Source organism: Salvelinus sp. IW2-2015, linkage group LG1 (assembly GCF_002910315.2).
Source record: "Salvelinus sp. IW2-2015 linkage group LG1, ASM291031v2, whole genome shotgun sequence".
In the NCBI taxonomy this organism is placed as follows: Eukaryota; Metazoa; Chordata; class Actinopteri; order Salmoniformes; family Salmonidae; genus Salvelinus; species Salvelinus sp. IW2-2015.
The window spans coordinates 44,063,928-44,083,237 of record NC_036838.1 but is presented as its reverse complement, the minus strand read 5'-3'; the positions used below and the strand labels follow the sequence as shown (position 1 = coordinate 44,083,237).

Here is a 19,310-nt window from a genome sequence, read left to right as displayed (position 1 = left end):
GCTCTCACTCCCTCTCTCTCCTGAACCTTGTTTTCTCCCTGGATGTCCGCCTTCCGTCACTTTAATCAACTCTTTTAATTACCGTCACTATCAGTCGCCCTGCGCCTCATTGTCACCTCTGGGACATTCTGCCTGCGAAGGCAAAGCAGGGGGAAACTCCTAAGGGAGTCAGAGGCCTGTGCTTGGGTAATAGCAGGCCTTTGCCAGTCCGCCAGCTGTATTGCCTGCTTCCATCTCTCCCTGCCCGCCGGGCAGTTCCAGAGATGTCGTGATAAATTGATGTTCGCTTCAGCTCAACTGTGCCCCCTTAAGTAGAGGAGAGACTGAGGGTATTTGGGCTTCTGTTCAATCAACACTTCCCCAATAGAATTAATCTTTTACAAGGAAAAACAAAGTTCAAGCTTGAGCCGTCTCTTTCATTAAAAATGTACGCCGAGTTGAGAGACAGAAAGAGAAATAGGGTCCAGGCATCCAGGGAAAGGTTACACCATCTAACTAGTTTACAATTTATTTTGTGCATCAATTACATGTATTTTACTCACAGGTCTTTTTATAATCTTTGTTTCTTTCCATCCCCTCTCATCACTGTTCCAGGTAGATATGAGCTATTGATCTTGTCTCTTATTACGTCTTTAACTACCCCCTGCCTAGTCATTAACATGTTAAACAAACAGTGATATTCCAAGGTTATCTTTGCATTCCTACACATGTCCTTTCCAACATGCTTAGCTTTTTATCCAATGCCCTTATGGTTTGATCTGTCATAGAACCTCAACACAATGCATTCATCTTGATGCAATTTGAATTATAGAAACACTTAAGGTAGCTGAAACTAAATATTTAATCTGCCCCACTGCTGAACCAAATCCAATGTTAATTGTTTATGGCATTCATTCGGCATACCACTTGAACATTGCGACATGATATGTCAAAAAATAGCTATACGTTACAGTTTTTTGTTTAAAATTGTCATAATGGCAACGTTTCAATTTACTTTGAAACATCTTTATTTAGAGGTATTGCAATTAATGTCAGACACCTTAAGATACATTGACAGTAAAGCATACATTCATGAACCCAAGTCCTATATACCTTATTGAGAATAAGCATTATTATAACAAACCATACAGACCAACAACCTTTGTGTTTTTTCTCACATACAGTATCTATATTCAGATCTGCAGTATCCAAATTCACAGCCAATGTGTTTACTTACAGGCATCTTTGAGTTACTGTTTTGAGTGACAGAGGAGTATCATTAGACCTAGGCTGTCTGTAATGAAACTCATCATCTTGTAATCTTCTCCTTGTGTTCCAGCCTCCATCTGTCCTTCTATCCTTCCTTCCATCCCTCCCTTCTCTAATTACCAGACCCTGGGACCGTGAGAAGCAAGCGAGGTTGAAGGTAAGTGTATTTATTGCTTCTCTCTGACAATAAAGTTGGCCTGGATCATTGATTTTCCTCCCCTGCCGTTTTTTCAGGGGATGTAAGCATGTTGATTACAGATAAAGCCAACAGCAACATTTGTGTTGCCTCTGTTGTCTTGTTTTCTTGTTGCTGACTGTATGTAGAGAACACTGGGCTAGATAAGTTCAGCCAAGAGGATTTTTGCTCTGCTCAATGTGTCTCTGGTCATCCTCTGCCTCAGCTGACTCCTACGTAGAGTTACACAGCACTTACACAGGAGGGAGAATAATGCTTTATTTTTCTTTATTGAATCACATGTTTTTAACTAAACCAGTTTCAGTTTGCTTTGAATTACTTTTATTTGCTGATGTGCATGCTGGTGACAGTGCTGCTTTGCAAAGCCCTGTATCTTAATAGCAGGCTCTAATAGAACGTGCTCTCTCTCCCCTCACAGGAAAAAGGGGAGAAATGTGGATGCATATCTGATGTTGGGGATAGGAAGTTATTAATGAATAGTGTCATAGGGTGGGTGCTATAGCATGTTAAATCACCATCTGAATGGTGTGTGTTGGTGGTGCTATATGCCACTCTCTGTGGCCTGTGCTAACTACTGCACAGCTGGTCTTCAATCCCATGCCTGTCCAGAGGGAGCCATTTCTTAAACTAGCTCTGGTGGATCCAAGCCTAGCTGTGGCGCTGGGGTAGGCCCAGTTAACAGATGTTTGATTTGCTGCCCCTTGCAGCAGTGTATCTTAACCTCCCTCAATGTTTTATTTGCCTAGACCTGCAAATGAACACATCTGGCTGTAAGGCTGTTACCCTCAGGACTAAACTACAGATTAAAATGTACTACTTAGTCCATCAGAAACTTTAAGCAAATCGACCATTGTCATTAATGTAGTCAGAGTTATGTGCACAAGATTAGGTCTTGTAGGTTGTGTTTTGCACAGCAGAACTGATTAAAAATGGGCAATAATAGCCTGTTTTACTAATCACTGATTGCTGTGGTACATTTGGAGGGCTCTCGAAATGTTTACTGCAAGGGCCCTAACTGGGGTAATTATCACTCATTTAGTGCATTTTGAAATCATAATTGGCATAATCATTTTCATGCAGGAATGCCTTTCTGGGAAACATTTAACTATCACTGTAATATTTAGGGTTTTTATAGCCATGAATTCCTCTTGCCCAGATTGAAAACCATCACTGCTTGATTCATATAGGCTGCAGTTTATTAATATGATTATTATTAGCATAATGTGCAGCTTGGGTTGACATAGAGATTTTGATTAAGACATGTTTGCCTATACTGTATGTGTTGGAATGTCTGTAGAAATCTCTTGCCTTTCTCACGTTTAGGTGCTCAAATAATCCTAAGGTGTCCTACCTCATACTGACATTTTCTTTACCCAGGGACCACCAATGCTGCCTGACTAATTTTGATTAGTCTATAGTACATCCCCCTTTGGAGAGCTGCGCTCTGTCTATTGATGTAAACTTGCATTGAAAAAGATGACATTGTCCAAGGCTATTATTTACCCATGCAATATATATCAGAGACTAAGGCGAAGGCTAAGGATTTGTTATTATACCTCTGTTAGCGTCAGAATGTTAACTGATTATTGGTTGTGTGTGTTTTGCATCTGTTTCACTGTGTGTGTTGACTGGAATGGACTGCTCCGACCTTTATTATTGAGATGATGGGGATAATCATTTTCCCTCTACTATGTCTGGGTAATTGCTCATGCCTGGGTGATGGGCCGGACTAATGCAACACCCACATCTGGGAATCGAGGGGGACTTTTACCCACTTGAATAACCTCTTAGACGGCAGCCTCAGTGCACCACAGTTCTGTTTGATCGCTCCAACAGGTCATGTTGACACAACCTGCCATTTCTTTATTCCTGGATTGTACTTCAAGTATGTGTTTAAGAGCATGTCATGTCAGTAATAGTAGTAGATGTCCCAAAATCTAAATTCTATTTGTTAGGTAAGGACGAATTGTTCTAACGTAATGCTGCATGGAAAAAGGCTCATCTATAGATCTACTCAGGCCCCAAGTACAATCTGTTATGAGAGCACTAGACATTCAACACCACTGAGAAATGGCAGCATTCCATGAATGCACCATGTTGGGTGTTTTTGATGTGGCAGAAAGTGTGTTTAGAGGTACTGTAGTACAATGGCCGTCACAGGCATTTGAGAATATGATCAGATTCAAAATCACTTTCCGTTGTGTTATTTATCACTATAGCTTTTTGGAGTGGTGATAGATCATATATAGACATTATTCTGTGTCATGATACATTTAGGAAAGAGATAAAGAATATCCTTGGGGACAGTCAATGGCTCGTTTTACTTCACTCAGATGTTATTATTTCAAAGTTAGTTTGGAATCTTAAGATTAGAATGCTTGACAGCTTTATGGCAGGTAATTCCACACTTATTTCAAATGGATCTCTGAAGGCTTCACTTTTATCTATTTTTTTTCTCTCCATTAAACCTCCCTTATAATACATTGAAAGCACATCCAAGTCATTATGTAAAACGGGAGTATGTCTTAAAGTGTAGTTATTAAAATCACCACTTTTAAGTAAAAGGAGATTAAACTTGGTTCTGGTGTCAAATAGGTGGTTTATGCATTAACGGCTGCAGCACTTAAATCACGACTAAAAGCTTTCTCCAACTCCAGCAGAAATTCAGATTTTCTATAGAACTGTCCATCGCCTAGTGAAAACAACATTTTTAACACTCTTCCAGCACATGAAATTAGAGCTGGGGGATTTAGTTTAGGTAGAGGATTTTACCAAAGAGGTTTCAGTATTTGCAGATGAGTGAACAGATAATACTGCATGTACTCAGCAATTTTGTTTTAAACTAAACCATGTGTAACTAGTAGGCTTTTACACGTGGATACTTTCAGTTTTCATTTGAAGTTCAGGGAGGCAGCCTTTACTTTCAGAGAACACCCATCTGTTCAAAAACAAGCCTACAAGTAGTCTCTTTCTGTCATGTACTGTAACCGAGGACACCATCAGATTTCTCTGCCTTCCCACTGCGAGTGCAGTTACAGTAATGCCCCTGTTCTCTGCCCAAAATACAATTATTTGTTTTGGGAATAATTGTATTGAGAATGTCCAAACTGTGGCCTTTATCCTATTAACTCTGTCAATAATACAACACAGTGTCAGGCCGAGTCAGGGAAGAACAGCGAGATGCAGAGGGAGGGGACGGGACATTACAGGATAATATGGCCTTGACACAGCCTTCTTACATACACACAAGTCATCTGGAGTGACTCACCAGGACTCCAGGAAGAGGAATGTCTGACATGCAACATGAAAGCCAAGTGACACTGTATAAACACAATAACTAACCTTTGTTGGCCAGATCTGGGAAATATCAATTATTTTCAGTCAGTTCCCCTAAGCACTATTACTGTGAGCAGAAGGGGTCTGGGAAAAGCACTGTACATAGACAGATTGGTTTTAGAGATAATTGTGTCTGCTGTGAAAGGATGGTGGCTGGTTTTAAGAGTGCCTCGCATTTGGAAAACACTTGTCACGCAAGGAGGGGAGGAGTTTTCAGAGTGTGATGACATTAGAATGGATGGCTCTTCCTGTTCAAGGAAGACAGCATTCTGCATTGATATGCCATCCCATCTGATTTGCGCTTAGTGGGACTATCATTTGTTTTTCAACAGGAAAATGACCCAAAACACACCTCCAGGCTGTAAGGGCTAATTGACCAAGAAGGAGAGTGACGGGGTGCTGCATCAGATGACCTGGCCTCCACAATCACCCAACCTCAACCCAATTGAGATGGTTTGGGTTGAGGTAGACCGCAGAGTGAAGGGAAAAGCTGCCAACAAGTGCTCAGCATAAGTGGGAACTCCTTCAAGAATGTTGGAAAAGCATTCCTCATGAAGCTGGTTGAGAGAATGCCAAGGGTGTGCAAAGCTGTCATCAAGGCAAAGGGTGGCTACTTTGAAGAATCTCAAATATATTTTGATTTGTTTAACACTTTTTTGGTTACTACATGATTCATGTTTATTTCATTTTTGATGTCTTCACTATTTATCCTGAGGTGCTGACCTGTTGCACCCTCGACAACCACTGTGATTATTATTATTGACCCTGCTGGTCCTCTATTAATATTTGAACATCTTGGCCATGTTCTGTTATAATTTCTACCCGGCACAGCCAGAAGAGGACTGGCCACCCCTCATAGCCTGGTTCCTCTCTAGTTTCTTCCTAGGTTCTGGCCTTTCTAGGGAGTTTTTCCTAGCCACCGTGCTTCTACACCTGCATTGCTTGCTGTTTGGGGTTTTAGTCTGGGTTTCTGTACAGCACTTTGAGATCAGCTGATGTAAGAAGGGCTTTATAAATACATTTGATTTGATTCATTATGTTCTATAATGTAGAAAATAGTAAAAATAAAAGAAAACCCTGATAGAGTAGGTTGTCCAAACTTTTGAATGGTACTGTATATATATATATAATATATATATAAATTGCTCAAAGAACATGGGGGGAAATTGAAACACCCACAGGCCAAATTTGGGGAACCATGCACAGTGTTACAATGTGTTCATCTGTGTGAAACAAACGGAAATACATAAGACACTTGAGGTTTCCGTTTAGCTTTTATGATCATAAAAATGTCCTTGCTAAGTGCATCCCACATGCAATGCATGCATGGTTCATTTTTAAACAAGGCTGTGCCTCATAAAGGTGGGTTCCCCCCCCCCCCCTCTCCGTTTTGTTGCTGGACTCTGGTGCGTTGGCTCATAAACAGAGGGAAGTATCCTCTCTTGACCACGGCTTAAGTGAAATCACTGTCTTCCCTTTCATGAGCGGCCACATTGTTTTCTGCTTTGCCTTTGATGCGGGTGCTCTTTGTGGAGGATGCAAGCGCAGCCCCACCTGTAGAGCTGTCCAGATAAATGGCAAGAGCCAGGAGTGGGCGTTCGTCCTCTCGCCATCTGCGTGTTATCGGTGAGGACACCCCTCTGCTGCGGGGCATTGTCAGTACCATCTCCCTCAAGGAGCTGAGCCAGGCGGACTCCACTGAGCCTCAGGTGCTATTCACACTACTACCAAATATTTTTGTAAGTAAACCAAGATAAACCACAGCCTGTTGTTTCAAATTGGAACATATTAGTCATAGTGCGCAGAACAAGCAAGTAGGTGGGCAGAGCCAGTCACGAGCTAGGGAGATTCTATTGGCACATTCTAGCAAACATTTGCATATTTCCGTTAGGGAACGCCTACTCTGAAGTGCGCGTGGGCAATAACTCAATTCGCCTTTGCACTCCTTACAAACAATGCATTTTTTAAAAACTTTGGCAAAGGGTAAAGTCTGCAAAACTAGTTCACTCTGTTCATAACAGATTCTAGTTTTGTGAACAGAACTTTGACATCAAATGTTTCATTGAGGAGAACATTTGCAGAATGTCGGCCAAAATCCATCTCATTCCATCTTCCCCACTGTCGGCCACTGAGCTACTGTGTTCTGTATTCGGAGGGAATGTAGGCCTATAAACATATGGATGGATCACTCACTGTGAGAAGTAGTCTGCACATGAATTGCAGTTAAACAAAGACAGCATTGTGCATCATTCCATGTCAGCTCATTAGAAGATGGTATGAAACCATACAGTCTTATACGCCACAATTTTGGACATGCATATGATGTGAGTTGATATTCAGTCACTTTTTCTTTCTCAGTGGCATAGATGATTTTAGATGTGTAGAATTGTGAAAACTGTAACTCAGTTAAAAAAGTGTTGTCCTTGTCACGCCCTGACCATAGAGAGCTTTTTATTCTATGTTGGTTAGGTTGGGGTGTGATTAAGGGTGGGTTATCTAGGTGAATTATATTTCTATGTTGGCCTGGTATGGTTCCCAATCAGAGGCAGTTGTTTATCGTTGTCTCTGATTGGGGATCATATTTAGGTAGCCATTTCCCCATTGTGCTCTGTGGGATCTTGTCTAGGTATAGTTGCCTGTGAGCACTACTCTGAGCTTCACGTTTCGTTTGTTCGCTTTATTGTTTTTGTTATTTAGTTTCTCTTCCAAAATAAAGGATGGAAACATACCACGCTGCATCTTGGTCCACTCCTTATAATGAGCGTGACAGTCCTGGGTGTGTTTTATTGTCCCACTGTTGTTATTTGTAGGAGAGGACTATGCAAAGGATAATCAACGAGAGGCTATGCGTTCTACATATCTTTACATGGCTTAGGCCTATGACCAGGATGGACATTTTTTAAAGAAAAAATCACAGGTCAGGTGTATTCAGGATGCTTTGAACATTAAATGAACAGTCAAAATTGAACAACTTTGTTGCTTTGCGATTTTGGGGAATGAAATCTAAAGTATGCAAAAAAAATTTTTTTTTTTTTGTTAAGGTGGTTTAACACTTTATTCAGACAGTAATGAGATGGAGATACCGGCAAATGCTAGAAACAGTGGGAGGGTTGGAAGCAGGGATTAATCCCTGTTCTCAGGTGGAAAGTTGTGGAAAGTGCTTTGCACAGGAAATATTAATAGTTGATGGCAGAGGGTCACCAAATCATATATTTCAATCTCCTTGTCCATAGACTGATTTCAAGGTAAGGACACAACATTTTGTATTTATTAATTTGGGTGAACTATCTCTTTAAAATAGGTCTGGGAGAAATTCCTGCTTGCTCTCCAGGAGGGTTGGCCACCCCTGGTCTATGTTTACCAAGTGCTGGGTGTTTGAAAATGTTCTTGTTATAACCAATTAATTTCTCAAAGTCACCAAACCTTGATCAATATAAACCACCGGATCAATATTCCGGTGGTTTATGCCTACTAGTTAAAGATCCTTGACATCGTCTTCTTCTACAAAGACAAAATATATATATATAGCATGTGCACAATACTAAAATGTCCAAAATTGTTTGATTCCTGGAGAATTTAATATCCAATGCTTATGTGTATGATGTATTCAAAACTGTCCACGAAGGCCTGCAAAAATACATAGTCTCATATAATTAATTTTCAAAGACACAAGTAGGCATATGAGATTTCAAATATGTGATTACACTGGCAACATTGGGAAGAAGTGGAATAATAAGTGTGGGGAATAACATTCGTGTTCTTGCTGACAAGCACAGTAATTACCATATATTTTAGCCCCATTAAGAATGAGAATTGTTCCACTGATCAGACTAAATAAAGTAAATAGATAACATCTCCAGAAGACAAGATGACATACATCTGCCCCTACACCCTAACCAAATAAATGTTATATTTATTGTATGGAATCAAACTTTGTATGGAATCAAACTTACATTTTTGGGTTCACAATCTATTTGAGTAAATCATTTTCATAGTTATAAATCAGCTCACTTTACCAAACTTGATAAAACATACTGTAGGTCTTTCTGCTGCCGTTTCTTTGTCACAACCTTAATGCCAATCACCAAACGAGTAGACTAATGTAAGTGTGGATTAAATTGACTTTAGCACATTCTGTCAATAGGCTGCATTCTGCAATAGCGACGGGAGTAAAAGCAACCACATTTTGTTGACAACATTGTAAATAAAACAGCCCTACCATGCGACTCTTTTTACAGTTCTATAAACTCCACAGCAAACGTTCTCGCTCTCCATTCAGCTCGGCTCTTATCTTGAGTGGTGTTTCTTTAAAACATGCATTCAATCCCATTGATCCCTTACATAACTAGACCAATCATATGCTTCAGTGTGCCGCAGTTCACAGTGCAGGACAATGATAAAGGTTTTGCTCGTGATGTTAAATTGCAAGCGCAAATGCTCCGATTCCAAAACGATTTGGAGCACAGTTGAAAAGTTGGATGAGTTTGAAAAATAAAAGCAGTAATTTTCAATGCGGCGTGCCGTGAGAGCGGGAGAAGAGGGTCAAATGCGTGTGTCTCACAGCCAATGCGTGAGAGTTGGCAGCTCTGTAAACAATGGCTCTATTTACTTTTGTTATTACCCTAATATGTACCCTATGATACGAAGGCAATGTGTCCCGGCGCTCAGACTGACTCCAACAGTTGAGTTTGAGGTGAGGAAGACTGTTTCAGGTCTTGTTTTTACTCCTATAATTTAACAATATAATGCTTATCTTTATAAAAAAATGAATGAATTACCCTCCTTCTGTACGTTTTTATCTGTATAGCAGACGCAGTATCCATCTGACATAAAGAAATGCATGTCAGTGTTGCAGCATGCCACCGGCATATCTCTATCTCTGGGGTTAGGCCTAATCTTCTCTTCCCATATATAGGCTATATATACAGTGTATTCAGACCCCTTTACCTTTTCCATATTTTGTTTAGTTAGTCTTATTCTAAAATGGATTAAATAAAACGTCAATCGACACACAATACCCAATAATGACAAAGCGAAAACAGGTTTTTAGAAACGTTTGCAAACGTATTAAAAATCAAAAACAGATACCTTATTTACATAAGTATTCAGATCCTTTGCTATGTGACTCGAAATTGAGCTCAAGTGCATCCTGTTTCCATTGATCATCCTTGAGATGTTTCTACAACTTCATTGGAGTCCACTTGTGGTAAATTCAATTGATTGGACATGATGGCAGCGGGTAAAAGGCACACACCTGTCTGTCAGAGCAAGAACCAGGCCATGACGTCGAAGGAATTGTCCGTAGAGCTCTGAGACACGATTGTGTGTAGGTACAGTTCAGAGGAAGGGTACCAAAAAAATTCTGTAGCATTCAAGACTGTTGGAAAAGCATTCCAGGTGAAGCTGGTTGAAGCAGGTGAAGAGAATGCCAAGAGTCTGCAAAGCTGCCATCAAGGCAAAGAGTGGCTACTTTGAAGAATCTAAAAAATACATCTGTTACAAAACACCAAAAAGTTGAATGACATTCGGAGATTGTCAATTGAATGACATTCGGAGATTGTCAAGCCAAGCCTTCGATACTGGGTAAGCCCACAAGGTAGGGAGGGATGTATTTTCTGTTTGTCGAGATTGACATAGTCTATTTATTTTGGTGTTGAAAACACAAACCATGATATTGAAGTGCCCGAAGTCAGTATGCTTTGTTTATTGGCTGTGCGGTACATTGGCACAGAAACCTGTTGGTGGAAATTGTGTTGCATATATTTTATGTAGTTATATAAATATGGCATCAAATTGTTGAAATTAGATTCCCCCTAGCTGATCATTGTCTGCAGCCGGCTCGTCTGTGGTGGTCGGTGAACCCTCAACCTTCTGGCCCGTAGCCCTGCGTGGCATCGACTGGGCCACAAGCATGCTGAAGTGGCAAAGTCTATATCCATGTTTATAAACACAGGGACGCTACTTTTTATTTTTGTGGATTAACATTATTTTGAGTTTATATGAGGGGGGAGGGTGTTAAATACATTTTACTGTATAAGGTGAGGTTCATGTGAAAATATTTGTAACTTTGGAGAGGAGGGTGCATTTTGTTTTTATGACACCTTGAGTTGGACCAGCCTCTCCCCCCAGTAAATGTTGATCTGTCCCTAAGAATTAATTATAGCCATTGAATTCTACCGTGCTGATATGCCGTGTGATATAGGGAAATAATGTACGCTCTAGAATGCCCTTCAAGGCAATTATAAATGAGTATTCAACAATGCCATGGATTAAATTCTACATTGAGTGCTAGCATCAAATGTCAAGGCTGTCACTGTTGTCCTTCCTCTTTTGCTAGTCAGGGCCTTGAGGTATGAAGATGAGAAGCACAGTTGGCAGAGGAGCGCAGTTGTAGCTGTCAGACTGGCTGCGGTTAAAATAGGACTGGCTTTATGAATATTAAACAACAGCTTTCAGCAGATAACTATACAATGTGTTCCTTCCTCAGCACTAGAGCTCCTCGTTACAGAACAGACGAGGACGTGGCTGTTGTTTCAATGCAACACATTTGAGCAGGGCCTTTTACCATTGTTGTGAATTCCACTCTACAGAAGATGTCACTTTTCCTTTAAGGAATACAAGTATTGTTATAAGTTGCACTTAAACAATGTTTAGGCATTAACTGGATGGACTAAAGACATACAGACCCAGTTCTAGTGTTCGTTGTTGAGGATTGATGGGTTGAGACAATCCCTCACTATTCTCAAATGTACTGTACTTATGTTTGGTTGGACTCTTGGTGCACTTGGTACTTCTGTGTTACATTACACATGTTTAAATTAAACAGTGATGAACTATGTGAAATAAACTATGTTTATTGAACTATGTGAAATAATGGAGTGCACATCTTTACATTTCAGACAGTGTCTGCTAGTCTCTCTTGCACTGTGTGACTCCCATTCACTTTTTTATTTGCTAAACAAATTTGCTTTAAAACTCTGCATTAATGGTCAAATATGGATCCTTTCAGTCTAATATCCAAACTGCTCCTCCAATTAGGGTGAATGGGTAATTATATAAAGTGTAAAGAGAGTGGTCTGCTCCACAGATGCAGCTCAGGTCAAATCAATATGCTTTGTCTGATGTAATGTGTGCCTTTAGTAACATGACTCAGCCAATGGATTGATTACCACTCAATGTGCATCAGCCTATGGACTGCAGTCAGACAGGATCTTGTTATATTCGGAATGCGCTTTTCCCTACAATTTACACTACAGTAATGTCTGGACAACAATGTAAGCAATGTTATTTGTATTAGAAAAAAAGCAACATTCCAGACTTAGTAACTTGAGAGAGAAAGAGCAGCGGTGATAGTTTAGCACCACCTTGTCCTCTTCTCAACGGGAAAGGACACAGAGGGCAGGCGGGAATGTTCCCCAGGGTCTCCTCCCACAGAGTAGTGGGTATCACAGGCACACAGTCAAGGCGCTAGGCCTCTCACTTGTAATAGGTTGCATCTATATAATGGATTGCATTTATATAGCTCTTTTCACATGGTCTCAAAGCGCTTTATAGTATATTGTGAGGGGAAAAGTGGCCTCACCAACAATGTGTAACACCCACCCTTAGACCCACGGTGGTTTTCCTCAGATGGAGACTGACATGATTCTCTGTGAGAATTCTGAGAATAGAAACTCAGAGGGAAAGAGATAATCACAGAAATGAACATTCAAACATTAAGCTTCCCCTTTGCCTTGGATTGATTTCAGTGCACTGTTTACATTAGACTAAGCATTTCAAATAGGATTCTAAAACACTTAGTTGTCTAGTCCTAAAGGGGGAAAGGTGTGATTGACCAGTTGACTTGATCTCCACAACAAACCTGTGGAGATCAAGTTCAACATTTACTGCAGACAGGTCGCTAATAAGGTGTAGTTGTGGCTCAGTTGAGGCCCAGTTCCCTACGGCATCACTGTATCACCACACTACACTGTTTATTTCACGGTCTGTACAGGCCAGGCTGCACACATTTCATACCGTCTCTTCACACACACAAAGGAAATGGATCTCAAAATGCATCACCTTTATGGTTACGTTTTGCTTTCTCTATTTGTAAGACAATGGTTTCATTCTTCATAGAGAAAAAAGTACTGTGATCAAATTACTATTGTGTATAACGTAAACAACCGTATGTTATGGCAGAGGGTGAAGGTTTCCATGCCCCCTATCAAGCACCCTCAGGCCTTTTAGCAGCATACAGACAGGTCTTATTGAACTGATGTTGTTTATGTCTTTAGTTGCCCTACAGTTCTAACCACCACTGAACTGTCATCCTTCTGATTTTGTGACAGTGAATACTTTGTTCACATTTTCATGCTTTTCATTCTCGATAAATTCATTCTGATATTGTCTACAAACAATAATAATTGTTGAGCCATAGAATAGAAGCTCTCTATGAAATCATTGATACTTTCAGTGTTTGTCAAACCAGGGTCCTGGGCATCAATGTTATCCATGAAAGGTTCTGTGTTGTCTGAGGCTGTTGTGGTGTAAATGTCATTTTGTTCTAGTATTGCATCAAGGTTTTGTCAGCCTTTGTGATAGCAGACCCTTGTACAGGAGGTGACAGTGTAAAGGCAGGTGAATGTGCCTGAGGGTGTATTCTGGTTAAATAGGTGCCAGTGGGCCATCCACAGGGAGGGCTGATGTACTATAAGCTGTCAGTGACATTTTAAAAGCCCCTATACACACGCGCACACACACACGCACACGCACACACGCACACACACACACACACACACACACACACAGCATCTCATTACAAAGCTGGGTCTGTGTGTTGGACTTGGAGGTTTCTGGGTGAAAGCCTTTTGTCTGAGTCTGTCCTCGACAGCTGGGCTGTCTGCCTCTGCAAAGTCAGGGAGGGAGCTATACTGAACAAAAATATAAACACAACATGCAACAATTTCAAAGATTTTACTGAGTTACAGTTCATATAAGGAAATCGGTCAATTCAAATAAATTCATTCGGCCCTAATCAATGGATTTCACATGACTGGGAATACAGATATGCATCTCTTGGTAACAGATACCTTGAAAAAAAGGTAGGGGCGTGGATCAGAAAACCAGTCCGTATCTGGTGAGACCACCATTTGCATCATACAGCACGACACATCTCCTTCGCATAGAGTTTATCAGGCTGTTGATTGCGGCCTGTGGAATGTTGTCCGACTCCTCTTCAATGGCTGTGCGAAGTTGCTGGATATTGGAGGGAACTGGAACACATAGTCGTGCACGTCGATCCAGAGCATCCCAAACATGGTCAATGGGTGACATGTCTGGTGAGTATACAGGCCATTGAAGAACTGGGACATTTTCAGGTATACAGATCCTTGCGACATGGGGCTGTGCATTATCATGCTGAACCTTGAGGTGATGGTGGCGGATGAATGGCACACCAATCGGCATCAAGATCTCGTTAAGTTATCTCTGTGCATTTAAATTGCCATTGATAAAATGCAATTGTGTTCGTTGTCCGTAGCTTATGCTTGCCCCCACCATAACCCCATGGGGCACTCTGTTCACAACGTTGACATCGGCAAAACGCTCGCCCACACGATGCCATACACGTGGTCTGCGGTTGTGATGCCGGTTGGACGTACTGCCAAATTCTCTATAACGACGTAGGAGGTGGCTTATGGTAGAGAAATGAACATTCAATTCTCTGGCAAGCACTCTGGTGGACATTCCTTCAGTCAGCATGCCAATTGCACTCTCCCTCAACTTGAGACATCTGTGGCATTGTGTTGTGACAAAACTGCACATTTTAGAGTGGCCTTTTATTGTCCCCAGCACAAGGTGCACCTGTGTTGTGATCATGTTTAATCCGCTTATTAATATGCCACACCTGTCAGGTGGATGGATTATCTTGGCAAAGGAGAAATGATCACTAACAGGGATGTAAACAAATTTGTGCCCAAAATCTGAGAGAAATAAGCGTTTTGTGTATGGAACATTTCTGTGATATTTTATTTCAACTCATGAAACATTTGACCAAGACTTTACATGTTGGGTTTATATTATATTTCAGTGTAGAAAAAGCAAACACTGAAGAAACATGGTTAGCTTAACACTTTCTGTGAGCCACAGAAAGTTTATAAAGCATTGTAACTAGGTATATTAGTATAGAGTAGTTGTTTGTGTAGTAAACAGTGCATTCGAAAGTATTTAAAAAAAAATCCCCCACATTTTGTTATGTTACAACTTTATTCTGAAATTGATTAAATAAAAAATATTCCTCATCCATCAACACACAATACCCCATAATGACAAAGCGAAAACAGGTTTTAAACAGAAATACCTTATTTACATAAGTATTCAGACCCTCTGTTATGAGACTCGAAATTGAGCTCAGGTGCATCCTGTTTCCATTGATCATCCTTGAGATGTTTCTACAACGTGATTGGAGTTTACCTGTAGTAAATTAAATTGATTGGACATGATTTGGATAGGCACGCACCTGTATATACAGTTGAAGTCGGAAGTTTACATACACTTAGGTTGGAGTCATTAAACCTCATTTTTCAACCACTCCACAAATGTCTTGTTAGCAAACTATAGTTTTGGCAAGTCGGTTAGAACATCTACTTTGTGCACGACACAAGTCATTTTTCCAACAATTGTTTACAGACAGATTATTTCGCTTAGAATTCACTGTATCACAATTCCAGTGGGTCAGAAGTTTACATACACTAAGTTGACTGTGCCTTTAAACAGCTTGGAAAATTCCAGAAAATGATGTCATGGCTTTAGAAGCTTCTAATAGGCTAAATGACATAATTTGAGTCAATTGGAGGTGTACCTGTGGATCTATTTCAAGGCCTACCTCCAAACTCAGTGCCTCTTTGCTTGACATCATGGGAAAATCAAAAGAAATCAGCCAAGACCTCAGAAGAAAAATGGTAGAACTCCACAAGTCTGGTTCATCCGTGGGAGCAATTTCCAAACGCCTGAAGGTACCACGTTCATTGTTCAAACAATAGTACCCAAGTATAAACACCATGGGACCACGCAGCCATCATACCGCTCAGGAAGGAGATGCATTCTGTCGCCTAGAGATGAACGTACTTTGGTGCGAAAAGTGCAAATCAATCCCAGAACAACAGCAAAGGACCTTGGGAAGATGCTGGAGGAAACAGGTACAAAAATATCTATATCCACAGTTAAATGAGTCCTATATCGACATAACCTGAAAGGCCGCTCAGCAAGGAAGAAGCCACTGCTCCAAAACCACCATAAAAACCAGACTACGGTTTGCAACTGCACATGGGGACAAAGATCGTACTTTTTGGAGAAATGTCCTCTGGTCTGATGAAACAAAAAGAGAACTGTTGGCCATAATGACCATCATTATGTTTGGAGGAAAAAGGGGAAGGCTTGCAAGCCAAAGAACACCATCCCAACCGTGAAGCACGGGGGTGGCAGCATCATGTTGTGGGGGTGCTTTGCTGCAGGAGGGACTGGTGCACTTCACAAAATAGATGGCATCATGAGGAAGGAATCATGATGACCCCAAGCATACTTCCAAAGTTGTGGCAAAATGACTTAAGGACAACAAAGTCAAGGTATTGAAGTGGCCATCACAAAGCCCTGACCTCAATCCCATAGAAAATTTGTGGGCAGTACTGAAAAAGCGTGTGCGAGCAAGGAGGCCTACAAACCTGACTCAGTTAAATCAGCTCTGTCAGGAGGAATGGGCCAAAAATTCACCCAACTTATTGTGCAAAGCATGTGGAAGGCTACCCAAAACGTTTGACCCAAGTTAAAGAATTTAAAGGCAATACTACCAAATACTAATTTAGTGTATGTAAACCTCTGTCTCTTTGGGAATGTGATGAAAGAAATAAAAGCTGAAAGAAATCATTCTCTCTACTATTATTCTGACATTTCACATTCTTAAAATAAAATGGTGATCCTAACTGACCTAAGACAGGGAATGTTTACTAGGATTAAATGTCGAATTGTGAAAAACTTATTTTAAATATATTTGGCTAAGGTGTTGTATGTAAACCTCCGAACTTCAACTCTATAGGTCCCACAGTTGACAGTGCATGTCAGAGCAACACCCATTTGTCCGTAGAGCTCCGAGGCAGGATTATGTTGAGGCAGGTAAAGGGTACCAAAAAATGTGTGCAGCATTGAAGGTCCCCAAGAACATAGTGGCCGCCATCATTCTTAAATGGAAGAAGTTTTGAACAACCAAGACTCTTCCTAGAGCTGGCCGCCTGGAAAAACCTGAGCATTTGGGGTAGAAGGGCCTGGGTCACTCTGACAGAGCTCCAGAGTTCCTCTGTGGAGATAGGAGAATCTTCCAGAAGGACAACCATCTCTGCAGCACTCCACCAATAGGCCTTTATGGTACAGTGGCCAGACGGAAGCCACTCCTCAGTAAAAGGCACATGAAAGCCCCCTTGGAGTTTGCCAAAAGGCACCTAAAGGACTCGCAGACCATGAGAAACAAGTTTCTCTGGTCTGTTGAAACCAAGATTGAGGTCTTCGGCCTGAATGCCAAGTGCCACATCTGGAGGAAACCTGGCATCATCCCTACGGTGAAGCATGGTGGTGGCAGCATCATGCTGTGGGATGTTTTTCAGTGGCAGGGACTGGGAGACTAATCAGGATCGAGGGAAAGATGAACGGAGAAGTACAGAGATCCTTGATGAAAACCTGCTCCAGAGCACTCAGGACCTCCCATTCCAACAGGACAACAACCCTAAGCACACAGCCAAGACAACGTAGGAGTGGCTTCGGGACAAGTCTCTGAATGTCCTAACCAGAGCTAGGACTTGAACCCGATCGAAGATCTCTGGAGAGAGCTGAAAATAGATGTGCATCGGTTCTCCCCATTCAACCTGACAAAGCTTGAGAGGTTCTGCAGATAAGAATGGGAGAATCTCCCCAAATACAGGTGTGCCAAACTTGTTGCGTCATACCAAAGAAGGCTTGAGGCTGTAATCGTTGCCAAAGGTGCTTCAGCAAAGTGATATATCAGTATTGTTTTATTTTTATTAATTTGGAAAAATGTCTAAACCTGTTTTTGATTTGTCGTTATGGGTTATTGTGTGTAGATTGATGTGGGGGGAAACAGTTTAATCCATTTTACAACGTAACAAAATGTGGAAAAAGTCAAGGGGTCTGAATAATTTCCGAATTCACTGTATAACATTTAACATTTTACATTTAAGTCATTTAGCAGACGCTCTTATCCAGACCGACTTACAAATTGGTGCATTCACCTTATGATATCCAGTGGAACAACCACTTTACAATAGTGCATCTAACTCTTTTAAGGGGGGGGGGTTAGAAGGATTACTTTATCCTATCCTAGGTATTCCTTAAAGAGGTGGGGTTTCAGGTGTCTCCTGAAGGTGTCTCCGGAAGGTGGTGATTGTATAAGAAACCATTATATACTATAAATGCTTATAGCATGTTTTATAGTTCACCGTGAGGTGATAGGCAGTAGTCCTAGGATAGGCGCCGCAAGCGTGTTTGTGCGTTATAAACAAGAGGCTCATAGAAGGGTTACTGGAATATGCTTTTTATTTGATTGACTTTTTATGCTCTCAAACATACAAGCTCATCGATCCACTACTGAGGGTCATGACAAAACCAATACAGGAACATGTGTATTGTATCTGTTCCCTTTAGGGTGTCAATATGGTATTTCATATACGTCAGATCCGGCATATAGTTGGACTGAAAGTAGCCCTATGGGTCATGCCACAACAAAATTATGTGGTTAGTTTTCTAAAGGTATGAATAGGCTTTTATTGTGCAACATAATGCTCTCTTGCCTAGTATATCAGAGAACAGGACAAGTATCATAGATTGAATGTGGGCATGTTCACCAAGGTCACTGCGTCCATAAAAAGGTTGTTTCAGAGATGCAATCTGCAGCAAACAACATGCATAGGTTGGTTAGTGACCTGTTTAATTGTCTAATGCTCAGGCTTCATAAACCATGTCTGTCTAGCCTCTTGTTTACTGTCTGACTAGCAATGACATTTCATCTATTTTAACCAGGTCAATTTCGATACTTTTAGTAGTAAGAAGGTATGTGTTAGCGACAGCAGCACCATGTTCTATGAACAGAAAATCTGTTTGTATTGCGTTTGCATGTATAGCATTCAAGTCACTATGACTCTTGAATGTTTAGCCTAGAGCAAGTTACACAATAAACCTTGGATCAAATACACTTTGCATGCATTATAAACAGGGGTGCAACTTTGGTTGGTTTTAGAAGTGGGGGGACAAAGTTTTTTTTAATGTTTGGTATCACATTCCAATGATAACACTAGGGGGGGCAAAAATTTAATTTCAGAATGTGGGGAGGAACATGTCCCCCGTCCCCAGTGAAAGTTACACCCCTGATTATAAACACAGGTAGATACCAACACTTTTTTTATTCACTCTTTCGTGTTGGACTAAGCAGGCCCTCCTTTGCTTTGCGAGTTTCCCTGCCCATCAGTATTTAGGCTATTCATAGCCCTAA

At 41.0% G+C, this 19,310-nt stretch overlaps 1 protein-coding gene across 3 annotated transcripts in view; it reads left to right on the top strand.

Annotated features, from left to right (window-relative positions):
• Window positions 1-19,310, top strand: part of LOC111968153 (fragile histidine triad diadenosine triphosphatase) — a 333,296-nt gene that overhangs the window by 16,606 nt on the left and 297,380 nt on the right. For all 3 annotated transcript variants that reach the window (XM_023993738.3, XM_023993734.3, XM_023993727.3), the window contains one exon: window positions 1,319-1,405. The gene's annotated coding sequence lies outside the window, so the exon portion shown is untranslated. The remainder of the gene's footprint in view (window positions 1-1,318; window positions 1,406-19,310) is intronic.